Below are 12318 nucleotides of genomic sequence, written 5' to 3'. Positions count from 1 at the left end.
GAGGATATTCTCTTCATCAAAGGACTTGTCCCTTAACACCTGCGTTTTCAGTAAGAAACCCCTGTGAGTAAATCTGACAGACTATTACACTTATAATTTAAATGACTCTTGCACCCTCACTCAGACACAGAAGGGACTGTGGATATGTGTGGGGCTACAGTTAACTTACTTCAGTATTTACGGAATTTCCCCTTTGGATTCATAAATTATTTCTGATTGTGATTTGTTCTGATTACTTTGCATCAGTACACACTGTGCTGTGAGGAAGAATTGAGAGATGAGGCAACACATTGTTGCTTTGGGACATTTGAGGCTTTTTTGACCATTTTGACAGTTTTCTTAACTTTGAACAGCCTGTTTCATTGAAACAGGATGTGTTCTCTGTTCCCCAGCTTGATGTTGCCATCTCAGGTCTGATGTGTTGCTTCTGTTCCTTCTGTGTGTCTCACACTCCAAATTGACTTGTGAAAATATGGGTCTTTTTATTCTTCTGTGGGGAAAATAAGAGAAGGGAGAGAGCGCAAGGAGTGAGAGGAAGAATGAAAATGGTGCCTCAATGAATGAGTAGGAGATTAGGGAGAACAGAGGAAAGGGAGGGAAGCAGAGACAGAGATGGAGGGTGAAAGCAATGAGGAGGAAGAGAAGGAGGAGGGAGAGGGGGCTTGTTTCTGGAGCTCCAGTGGTTTCAGATTTCTCTTTTCTTTCAATTCTCTGCTCATATGCACATTGAAACTCTTCCTGTGTTTTCCCCTCTTTCGTAGTTTCCCTAGACTAGTGGTACTTACTGGAGACTGCCCTGTTTAACCCAAGCCCCAAGACATTTAAGACGGCTGCTACTGGCAGGAAGAGCGGAGCAAGAGAGCAACAAAGACGAAAAACGCAGATAGTGATGGTAGTGATGGTGAAAAAAGGTAAGAGCTGCGGCATGCGTTCTTTATTTCAAATTGTGTAGAGTGAAGGAGGGACTCAAAGATGGAGGAGTTTTGTTGTGGGACATGTGTATGTGTTTGTTGATGCGTGTCTGTCTGAAACTTGAAAATGAAGCTGCTGATGTCTAATGCGATGACTTGACCACATCCATGTCTGTGGGGTGTGACCACTGGATATCAAAGTGTGTGCCTTTGTCTCCAGACTTTTTCATGTTAACATTTGTCTCTAGTAGAGAGAATGTTGACTTTCAATCTGAACAGATCCTAGTGTGTGTTGCTCTTGTGTATTTTGCTGTGATCCTGACACTTCACAGAAGGTGAAGAAGAATAAAGTCTGAAAAGGTAACAACTCCCTCTGTGGTTCAAAGGCTTGATGTGAATGTGACAAACTTGTAAAGCTGTGAGTGACTGAAGATCAGATGAGAGCTTAGATGGCTTACCAAGATGTCCTAGTTGGTTGCCTTCCTTGCTGGTTTTAGGATTAAGTAAAGTATTTATCTCAGTTGTCAGATCAACAAATATGTTTCTGTTTCTAATATGTATTGTAAAATATACTTTGATCATTATCATTAATATTGATCATAAATTGATCAAATTAGCTTTATCTAGCTTTATCTATCTTATATACATGACATTTTTACCGTTCGTGTGGTAATGTTTTATGTTGTGTCCCTGTTAAATAAACAATAAGATAAAATAAATACATGGCTGCAGGACTGAAACCTGTACGTACGTGTGTGTGTGTGTGTGTGTGTGTGTGTGTGTGCACCCTGAATACAAATAAAGATCTCTGTAGCCAGACTCACCTGTCTCTCTTCTTCCAAATTTATTCTCTCCTTGTACTCATATCTTCTTAACTCTCATTTCTCTCCCCTGCCCAGGCCTCCATCACTCCCACTTATGACATTAAAGAGTTTAAACAGAAAAGAGGCAAAAACAGCCCAGTGTGCTGGCTCCTGTCCCTCTGACTAGACTTACATACAATGGTTCACACACACGTACACATACATGTACATGCACACACACGCACATCTCACATTGCCTGCACACTGTCATAAGAACACTGCCCTCAGGAAACATCAAACTGTCCTAAATTTTCCTCCTAATCACACTGCGAGTCTGCCTCAACTTGCCAAAGTCTGTGTTTTCTCTTAGGTTCTTTGTTTCCACATCCTTTCAGTGTGTCTGTTCTTTACTTTGATCATCATTGATTATTTTTGACACACGGATGTACACACTCCTGTCCATAAACAGTTTAACAGAGAACATGTGTCAGTGATCAGTTGAGTAACTGGATGTTATGTAACATGTAGAGGAGTCCACATGTTAGGATAGGAACCGGATGCGGATCCTGATACACCATGTCTCTGTTGATCCTGTACACGTTACAACCCTGCAAACAGTATTAAATCAGCTGACACTGACTGGCAGTGGATTTTCCTGCCCTGACTGAACAAGGGTGAGATTATTTAATTCTGTAGAGGAGCAACAAAGACAGGCACTTTCCGGAGTAGCAGACCGGGTCCCCAAGAAGAAAGAGACCTTCAATGGCCCCTCGTATTGGTACAGTTTGCAACAAAAGCCACCTTAATTTTCACATTATGGCACTCCACTGGGATGTGCTGCTGCCTCAATCCCTCAACAATGGGCTACAAATGATATGCACTGTGTCTAATATGTACGTATAGTCAACATGTGAGGTGTTCAAGGAACATCAGAATATTGTTTTATGTAGCATGGTCTGCATGGAGTTTTTATGGAACCCATAGTCTGTGTGGGAGAGGGTCTTCAGTCAGCCTCTTTGTCTTGTGTACCTGAATCACATACACTAATCACAAGATCGGATGTAAAATTGACTTCAGAGTGATCGTCTGGGAAGCATCAGCCTCAGACTTTATCACTATGAGCAGCTGAATGACCCATAAACATTGTGTTGAATGGGTTAATTTACTGACTTGTGTCGAACAAATGAAGCTGCATTGACCTTGCATCTTAGTTAATAGGCCAAGGAGCGCAGTGAGAGGAAGAGGAAGAACCCATCCAGCTAAGAAGAGCCAGAATCTCAGTGGAAGAGCGCCAATGTCATCTTAAGGAAGGGCAGTGCTTCTAACACGGCCAGCAGGGCTGTCTTCAAGTAGCATATCCAATGAGGAAAACAGGGAAGCCAGCAGATATGATGACTACTGGCGAGTGTCCTTTCCTCAATCCCTGCCCAGAGCTTTGACAGACGCCCAAATACAGAATGGTGGCACCAAGGTGCAGGTAAAGGCCCTGATAAATTCGGGGCACATGAGAGTTTGATGGACTGGGTCTTTTTGAGATGGATTGGGCTCACGAGTGAGCAGCTTCCTGAGCCCCTGGAGACTGAACCAGCCAAAGTTCTTGTGAATGACCTTCATGAGTTCATGAAGGTTTTTTTTTTTTGTTTGTTTGTTTGTTTCATTGCTGGAGTGGAGCACAGAGAAGGTATTAGAATGTTTGAAGGCATTAATAACTCTTTTCCTGCCTCTATTACAGGCTCTCCACCATCCTGTTGTTGCCATGATTTTGGAGAGGTATTTAGCTAAAGCAAAGCTTCTCTGCCTCCTCGCAGCTCTTATGGTTGTCCTATTGTCCTCATTCCAGGAGCTCCTATACCCAAAGGGAGGCTGTAGTCAATGTCTTGACTGGAGAAGAAAAGTTATGAAAGAGTACTCATCTCTCCAGGCAGGCCTGATCCATCCACCATCATCGCCAGCAGGTGCAGGCTTCTTCTTCGTCATCAAGAAAGACGGGGCCCTCCGACCATGCATTGATTACAGCCCCCTCAATCACATCACTGTCAAGAACCGGTATCTCTGCGCCTCATGTCAACAGCTTTTTGATCCGCGTCAGCAGATGAAGGTTTCCACCAAGTTCGAGCTGAAGAATTCCTGTTTGAGAAGGGGATGGATGGAAGACCAGTTTCAACACACCTGATGGACACTATAAATGTCTGGTCATGCCCTTTGGTCTGTGTAACGCCTCTGCTGTGTTACAAGCAACGGTTAACAATGTTCTAATAGAGTTTCTAAACCAGTTTGTGTATGTTTACCTGGACAACATATTGATCTTCACCTCAGATCTCAAATCTCACATAAGTCATGCACAGCAGGGTCTCCAGTGGCTGCTGGAGAACCTTTTTTATTTAAAAGCTGAAAAGAGTGACTTTCATGCCGAATCATTAACATTCCTCAGCTAAAATTAGCACTGTGGCTCAGTGGCCAACACCTGATAACCGCAAGAATGTTCAGCAATTCTTAGGATTTTCCAACTTCTACAGATGGTTTATCAGAAACTTCAGCGCCATAGCTGCTCCTCTTCATGCTCTCACATCTCTCCAGTCTCCTTTCAGGTGGATGCCTCAAGCTGAAGGGGCCTTCCAGAGACTGAAGAAGTGCTTAACGACTGCCTTGATTCTCATGGTTCCTGATCCTGGCTTGAAGTTTGTTGTGGAGGTGGATGCTAGCAATGAGGGATTGGCAGCAGTCTTATCTCAGAGGTCTGAGACGGACAATAAGCTCCACCCCCTGTGCTTTCCTGCAGCCGAAAGAACCAAGAGTTGTTAGCAATTAAGGGAGCACTGGAGTAGTGCAGACATTAGTTGGAGCGGACGCAGCACCCTTTCCTGGTCTGGAATCATCACAAAAATCTGGAGTATATTTGCAAAAGCAAATATTGCCAGGCCAGATGGACTCTGTTTTTTAACAGATTGAATTTTGTTCTGTTACAGGCCAGAGTCCCAGAACACCAAGTCATGCCTTGTCATGTCTGTTTGACCCCGAGCCCTTTGCCAAGGAGCATGAATCCATCCCTCCACAAAACCGTGTGGTTGGAGCAGTGACCTGGCAAATACAAAGGTGAAACAAGCGAAACAGCTAGTATTTGCCCAGAAAATCGCTTGTTTTTCCCAGTCACCATGTGCCCACAGGTTAGCTCCTAGTCTCAGAAGTTAACACCACTGTATTGACAGTGACGGACAGATTTTCAAAGATGACTGATTTTATTGCTTTGCCCAAAAAGGCAGAGATCAAGTTATCCACATCCATGGATTTCCCAGGGACATTGTGTCAAACCAGGAACCTCGGTTGGGCTCCAGATTCCATAAGGTGTTTTGCAAGCTCATCAGTGTCATGGTCAGTCTTTCATCAGAGTACCATCCTGAGTCCAATGGCCAGTCTGACTGCCTCAACTAGGAACTGGAGATATGCCTACACTGCCTGGTGTCCCAGATCCCCCCTTCCTGGAGGAGGCATTTGATCTGGGAGGAGGACTGCCACAATCCCTCAACTGACACTTGAATATCAGGCTCATGCTTCTCCAGACGACAGAAAACCTCTTTCAGGTGCGCCAGGTGTTCTTCAGCTGATGGACTGGCCACCAATATGTTGTCCAGATAAATGAACACAAAGGCTAGGTCACGTAACACCGAGTCCATCAGCCTGTGGAAGGTTTGTGCCGCTTTGTCCTTGATGAAGAGCAGCTCACTATGTCCACCAGTGCCCACAACTGCTACTAAGCACTGGCCCTGGGATTTCCCAGTGCCTTCAACAAGCACAGAGGGATGCAGCGCCTGGCCTTGCCGCTGAACCACTGGAGGAACAAACAGAGGCCATTCCTGCACCATCTCTGGGCAGTCACTCCAGCCACCATGGCCGGATCTGCATCCCCCTTCACTGTCAACAGGGGCATTGATGTGACACTCTGGACAGCGAACTGTTTGCAGGGCCCGATCGGCCTTCTCAGCCAAAATTCAGCAGTCACCAGCGGACAGACACGGGGAGTTAGCCAGAGCCACGCACAGAGATGGGACCTGGTGCTGGAAAATGTACGGGAAAAGGAAACCATCTAGCATATTGTCCATGAGATCCACGGCCGTCCTGTCGCCCAAACCGGATAGGGAAAGGATTCTATCTGCCCTCTCCGTGGCAGACAGGCTGTAACTCTGAAGCAGAAGATGTTTGTGGGTCAACGTATCTACTGTGTTGCAGAAGGGCGTGCAACAGCTGCATGACTCGTCGTGTGGACTGCCATTCAGTGCCTCAACATGCTGGAACGAGAACTGCCAGCTGTGAGAGATGGGATGCCCTGGCCAAAGTGGAGTCACACTATTCATCTGCTCAAAACATGCTCAATTCAGGGTCTCCAATGTGGGAGGATTAGGAAAACCACAGGAGACAAAGGCGAGTTTAAACTTATTTCTCTACTCCAAAACCAAACTGAAACAGGAACAACTTTACACCAAAGCCTGGGAACCTAAACCACGCCCTCAGCTCACAGTCCTGCTGGTTGAGAGGCATAGCCCATAGTGTCCGCCACAATGTGTATGCGTATTGCCTGTCGTAGTTAATAACTAGTGTTAGCTTTTGATGATTGAACTATAATAGCCTTCATCCCAAGTAATGCTATTTGTAATAATTATTGCTGTGAATAAATCCTGTTATAATTAAATCTGTTGTTGTTTGTGATTATTGTGGTTATACACTTATATTTAGGGTTTCTGGATTCATAACAGTCAGTGTGTGAGCTCCAACTTTAGCAACCTTATGACACTGAATTGTAATTTAGTAAATTTGGTCCCTGATTTACTATTTTTAGTAGCTATTTCTACTAATTATTGGCAATCAATTATTCATTTTGATTGCCAGTAACCAAATTGGCCCTACAAGTGCAAAACACCTGAAACTCTGTGTTGTCAGTGTCAGTGTTTTATTTTGAAATTCCTACTCTCCTTCCTCTTGTGCCAGTGTGATTGTCTTTCCCTGCCCTCATTGTGTTCACCTGTGACCCATTACCTTGTGTACATACAGTCTGCACCTCCTGTCTGTCCTGTGCTAGTTTGTCATGTCTTGTGCCATGGAACTTAGCCATCTCACTTTTAAGTCCATGTCCTTTACTATTTCTAGTTTCCTGAGTTATGTTATTATTTAGATCTTTTGTGTTAAGCTTAGCCTTGTGATTTGTGTTGATACATTGTCTAGATTTTTCCAAACTTTGTCTTGCTGTCAGGATCCATATGGTAATTTGTAGGTATTTCCTGTTCTATTTTGTACTTTTTGGTCTATTGTGTTGCTGTTAATTTTACTCCCTGTTGTCCCTCTCTATGATAACATCCCAGCCAGAAAGTGTTCCAATTGTGTCTCATTGTCTCCCCTCTCCTAGAGTAATTAAACTGTGCTCCCTCCCCTCTGATGCCAGATTGTTTTAGTTTCCTCTGTGTGCAAACTCTCTGGTGTTCTGATCTCTGGTTTCCTCCTGTGTATGACTGGTTTTGCTATTTTCAAATTTTTGGGATTTTTGCTTGTTCCCTGTATGAATTGTCTGCACGATTCAGTCTGTCTTTTTGGATTTTGACCATTTGTTACCTCCTGGATTAAAGAGCTTGTTTTACAGACTTGGTACTTCTGCCTTGCTGCTCTTTTGCACTTGAGTCCAGACACACCCAGCCCCTTATGTTTCTAATTCTATCGTAATTTCCAAGCATTTGCTTGCATCTTTTGTTGCTACTTTTGCTATTCATTTCATACCAGCTTGTTTCCTCAAAGAGTGATTTTGAGTTGAACTTTGTAAATAATTACAAATAATTAATTTGCTATTATGTCTCAAGACGAGAAGAAGGTTCAGATCTCTCATACCATCAGTAGTTGTGATATTTCATTCCAAAATCTGGTTATAGATCTTCTGAAAGCCTTATCCTCTGTCTCTCCCTTTCAAACTGGGAAATTTAAAAACCAGTTCAGCTTGTTACAGTATATTGTCCACCTGGTCCGTACTCAGAGTTTCTATTGGAGTTTTCTGGTTCCTATCAGAATTAATAAGAAAATAATAATAAAATGATTATCATGCAGCATCATATGTTCCTGCCTGCACCTGTATTGAATATCCTCTCCTCCTGCTCTCATTCTCTCCCTACTCTACCCAACTTTGCCTCCCCCTGTGTGTGTCTCTCCCTCTCACCATCTCTCTCTTCCTCTCTCAACCCAACCAGTCAAGAAAGATGTTCACCGCCCCCAAGCCTGGTTCTGCCGAGGTTTCTGCCTCTTAAAAGGAAGTTTTTCCTTGCCACTGTCGCCAAGTGCTTCCTCGTGGAGGGATCTGTTGGTCTCTTGAAATAATTTTATAAAGAGTTTAGTCTAGACCTGCTCTATATTTAAAGTGCCTTGATGTAACTTTGTTATGATTTGGTACTATATAAATAAATCTGATTTGATTTAAATGGCATGGCCTCACTGTGTTTAAATCTTGATTCTGTGGCTCCTCTGAAAAAGAAAATAATGAAGGAGGCTGGCACCTTAATATAGTCCTCCTACTATTCAACGTTGAATGTAGAAAACAAGAACAATCCAAGTTTTCTCTTCAGTACTGTAGCCAGGCTGACAGAGAGTCATAGCTCAGTGGAACCATTGATTGATATAGTTCTTAAAAGCTATGATTTTTACGGGCTGCTTTACTAATAAAATCTTAAAAATCGCAGCCAAAGTTCAACAGCTTTTGCCTACAATTAAAGGCCTTCAATTTGTGGCCTCCAAGCTGTGATCCCTTCACAATGTGTTTTGATTTGGCAGACAGGCTTTCAAGCACTTTCACTTTCGGAGTGGTTTGCCAATTGATTTTTAGCCAGCAGTAGGAGTTGTTGTGCACTAGTAGGGGACATTTAGAGATTGGCAATTAATATCAATGATTATGAAACTGATTATTGATATCTAGAATTATTTACTATTAGTAGTAAATTTTGGGGCACCACCCTGTTACCAGGGACCAATGTCCAAATTAGCAAAATCAACATCAAGTCTCAAAAGGGCTAACAGAAGCACTAAATCTGAGCACTGGCAATTAGTCACAATAATCAGAAACGACAACGGTTTAACATATAACAGAATTTATTCACAGTAATTATTATTCGAAATAACATCACTCTGGATAAATGGCTGTCATTGTCTGATTATTCAATAACACACATCAGCTACTAAACTACAACGGGTAACACACATGTAATAAGAACAGGTTAGCAATCTGGATAGCCTTTGCGATGGTGATAGCTATAGCGGTAACAATAGTAACATCATATGCAGCAACACTAATAAATAGTGACCGCAATTATAATCACAATAGCACAGCAACAACAACCACAATCGCGTCAGTCTATCTATGGATCTTGAGGGGTGTGTGTGTGTGTGTGTGTGTGTGTCTGTGGTAAAGATGGCCGGAGAGTCATGTGGGTGACGTCTGCAATGGCCAAGATGGCAACAGAGTGGCGTCAGCTACACACTTGTCGGAGCCAAAATGGCGGCTGGTCGCCGTGTGTGCATACTGTGCTCCTTTCAATTTTTCTGCCTTTTTCACAGTGAACTGTCCTGCTTGTTCCTGCAGAAACTGCATATCCTGCTTTTAACCCTTTCTTCTCATCTCCCCCTTCTAAGGGCTCAGCTTGTAGATCTGGTCTGACTTTCTCTTCCTTTGCTACCTGTTCCTCGCAGATGTGTGGCTCTCCTATCCCTATCCTCTCTGCGATATTGATTCCCTTGTGTGTATGCGATGTTGGGGGCATCCAGCACTCTGCTCAGTTTCTGTTGCCGCAGCAAGGTTAATGTAAATGCCTGAGAGTGTACGTGTGCTACTACACTATGTGCTGTTAAAACTTTCAGGGAGTGTCCCATGACTATGTGGGCGGTTTTCTGAATGAACTTGGCCAAACCTGCTGCATGCTGTGTACATTGGGGGTGTCGTTGTTCCATTCTGTCTAGCATTACGCTCACATACATCAACACTTTTCTTTCCCCCACTTTTTTTCTGGACCAGGACACCATTCATTACTCCTCCTGTTCCAGAAACATTGAGGAAGAATGGGCAGCTGTAATGTGGCGCTTCTTGAGACCAAACGACATCCGAATTGAGGTTCTTCATCCCCTGCTCCCGAATACAGGCTCTCAGGGGCTGAGTTAACCCGGTGTAGTTGGGGACATACTGACGACTGTACCCCGTAAGACCTAGGGACGACAACATGTCTTTGACCTTCTGCGGCTGTGGATGGTGCAAGATAGTAGTTCTGTGTGCTGGTGAGAGACTGGCCCCCTTTTGAGATAGTACACGACCTAGGAATGTGACCTGTTTACGGGTCACCTGAAGTTTCGACTTACTGACCTTAAATCCTGCCCTCGCCAAGCAAAACAACACTCGTGAGGTGGTTACTGCCGCAGGTGCGGCCAGAAGTAAATCATCCACATACTGCGCCAGTGTGACCCCCTCTGGGAGCTCACGCTCAGACAACACATTCTTAAGGACTTGATTGAACAGTCCTGGGGAGAGTGCAAAGCCTTGAGGTAAACGGGTGTACCTCCATTGAGTTCCCTTGGAAGTAAATGAAAAGATATCCCTGCGATCCTCCACTAAAGGAAGACAGAAAAATGCGTTGGCCAAATCAATACAGGCGAACCATTCGTGCGATGGGGCCAGGTTAGTCAGGACCACGTAGGGATTAGGCACTGGTACGGTTGTAGTCACTAAAATGTCATTAATGGCGCGCAAATCGTGTGCCATTCTGTCTTTACCTGTGGCTTTCTTTTCGACTGATAAAATGGGAGTGTTCCAAGCAGACACAGAAGGTTCCAATACGCCCTGTGATATGAGGCCCTGAATGGTGTCTGCGATGCCCTCCTCTGCTTGGGGCTTGTGGGGGTACTGATTGAGCCACACTGGATCAGAGGTGTTAACCTCAAAATTTAATGGTTCACATTTCACCAGTCCCACATCTGTCGGGCCCTGCGCTCATAGGGACTCTGGTAGAGAGTCGATGATAGACGCAGCCTCAGGGTGATCTGTCTTTTCTCTTCCGTGGAAGCGGGAGACGTGGGCCTCCTCCAAGACTGAACTGTCCACTGCTTCTACATGAATTGAGTATGTGTTGGCTCTAGCCGAATAGAGTACTCCGCGAATGTCCGTGGTAACCCAATCATCCTGTGCTAATACTAATTTTACCATCCCACCCAATTCTTTAGCCTGATGTTTAGGATGTAAGGCTAGAGACACATGTGGGACGGCCTCCTCTGACATCTGATACCACTGCAATTGTTCTGGTGTAAGAGACACCGCTGCTGCCACAAGAGCGACGTATATGTTTCGGGTGGAGATCTGCCAGTCCTTCCCCTCTAATTGTTCTCGGAACCTTTCCTGGAACCATTCTGTTTGGTTATGATCGTAAAACAATGTTACGTGTGGAGGATCAGGGGGAGGCATGTAAGGCTCGAGGGACGCAATCCAGGGCTTCCACCTCATGAAGGCTGAGAGAATGCCACGGTGTTCAGTAGTTTCAGGTTTCAGCATGGCCCAATAGATGTCCGCATAGGAACCTTGCATTGGCTGGAGGAGATAACTGCCTTGTTTAGAGGGGTTCCTGGAACAGGGCAACTCAGTCCCATCTGGTAGAGTCAATGTGAGTCCATCTGGTCCACACATTATGGATGTGTTTTATCAACAAGTCTCTACCTAGGAGATTGACAGGCACGGTTGGAGAGTAAACGGATGTATAAGGCTTTGCTTCCCCGCGGTGGTTAACAGTGGCTTGGTCAATGGCAGTTTGTGATTCCTCAGAGAAACCCATGACGGTGGTAGTTTGGTCTGACAGTGCAGCTGGTCGAGATGTGTTCATCGTGGAGCATGTTGTGCCGGTATCGACCAGAAATGGCAGCACCTGTTTGTCGACTGAGACGGGTAGCATCGGGTCTGCCGTTAAGATGCCACCCAAGTCTCTCTGTGGGGTGTGTCACTGGGCATGGGATGGCCAGGACTGGCCACCGGAAGCTGACATTTGGAGAAGACCATTCCCACCGCCTCCATGACCAGGGTGCCCTCGAGGTGTGATCTGAGGATATCCTGTTCCTCGTCTCCGTGACCTGTGCGGACATTCACAAGCCCAATGCCCTTCTTCTTCACAGCAGTAACACCAGTCATTGCTCCCTCCTCCCGAGAAGTTGCCTCGGCCGCCCCGACCTCTGAACCCCCCACGCCCCCGATTATAGGGTGCTCCTGATCCTCCTTGGCACATCACCAGAGGTGTTTCCTGGTGTGTTGGCTCTTCCCAAGGTGGGGTGGGATCCAGGTCCGGAAAGTCAGATCCACCCGAAACCATCATAACCTTTGCCTTTCCCAAATTAGTGTCTTTCTTTTTGTCATTAGCTCTCTGCCTAGCTTCTCCCACCTGTAGTTTTAACAGTTGAGCCTGTAAACCTTTAATGGTTTCCTCCTCTTGGCTACCTTTGTCTTGAGCCTTGGCCAGGTGATGTATGAGGTGCCTGTCCCACATGTGCCACTCGCACCCTGCCATGTCTGGATTGTCTTTCATAACTTCTCTAACTTGCTGGGGCACCCCCTCCAG

General features: G+C 45.1%; 1 protein-coding gene across 3 annotated transcripts in view; it reads left to right on the top strand.

Moving 5' to 3' along the window:
• Positions 1-683: 683 nt before the first annotated feature.
• The window catches only part of plekha6 (pleckstrin homology domain containing, family A member 6), a 93225-nt gene continuing 81590 nt past the window's right edge, over positions 684-12318 (top strand). For 2 of the 3 annotated variants that reach the window (XM_029501188.1, XM_029501185.1), the window contains exon 1: positions 684-911. The gene's annotated coding sequence lies outside the window, so the exon portion shown is untranslated. The remainder of the gene's footprint in view (positions 912-12318) is intronic. The other variant, XM_029501187.1, reaches the window with a different exon arrangement.

Source organism: Echeneis naucrates, chromosome 5, assembly GCF_900963305.1.
Source record: "Echeneis naucrates chromosome 5, fEcheNa1.1, whole genome shotgun sequence".
NCBI lineage: Eukaryota > Metazoa > Chordata > Actinopteri > Carangiformes > Echeneidae > Echeneis > Echeneis naucrates.
This window is presented reverse-complemented; position numbering and strand designations above follow the sequence as displayed.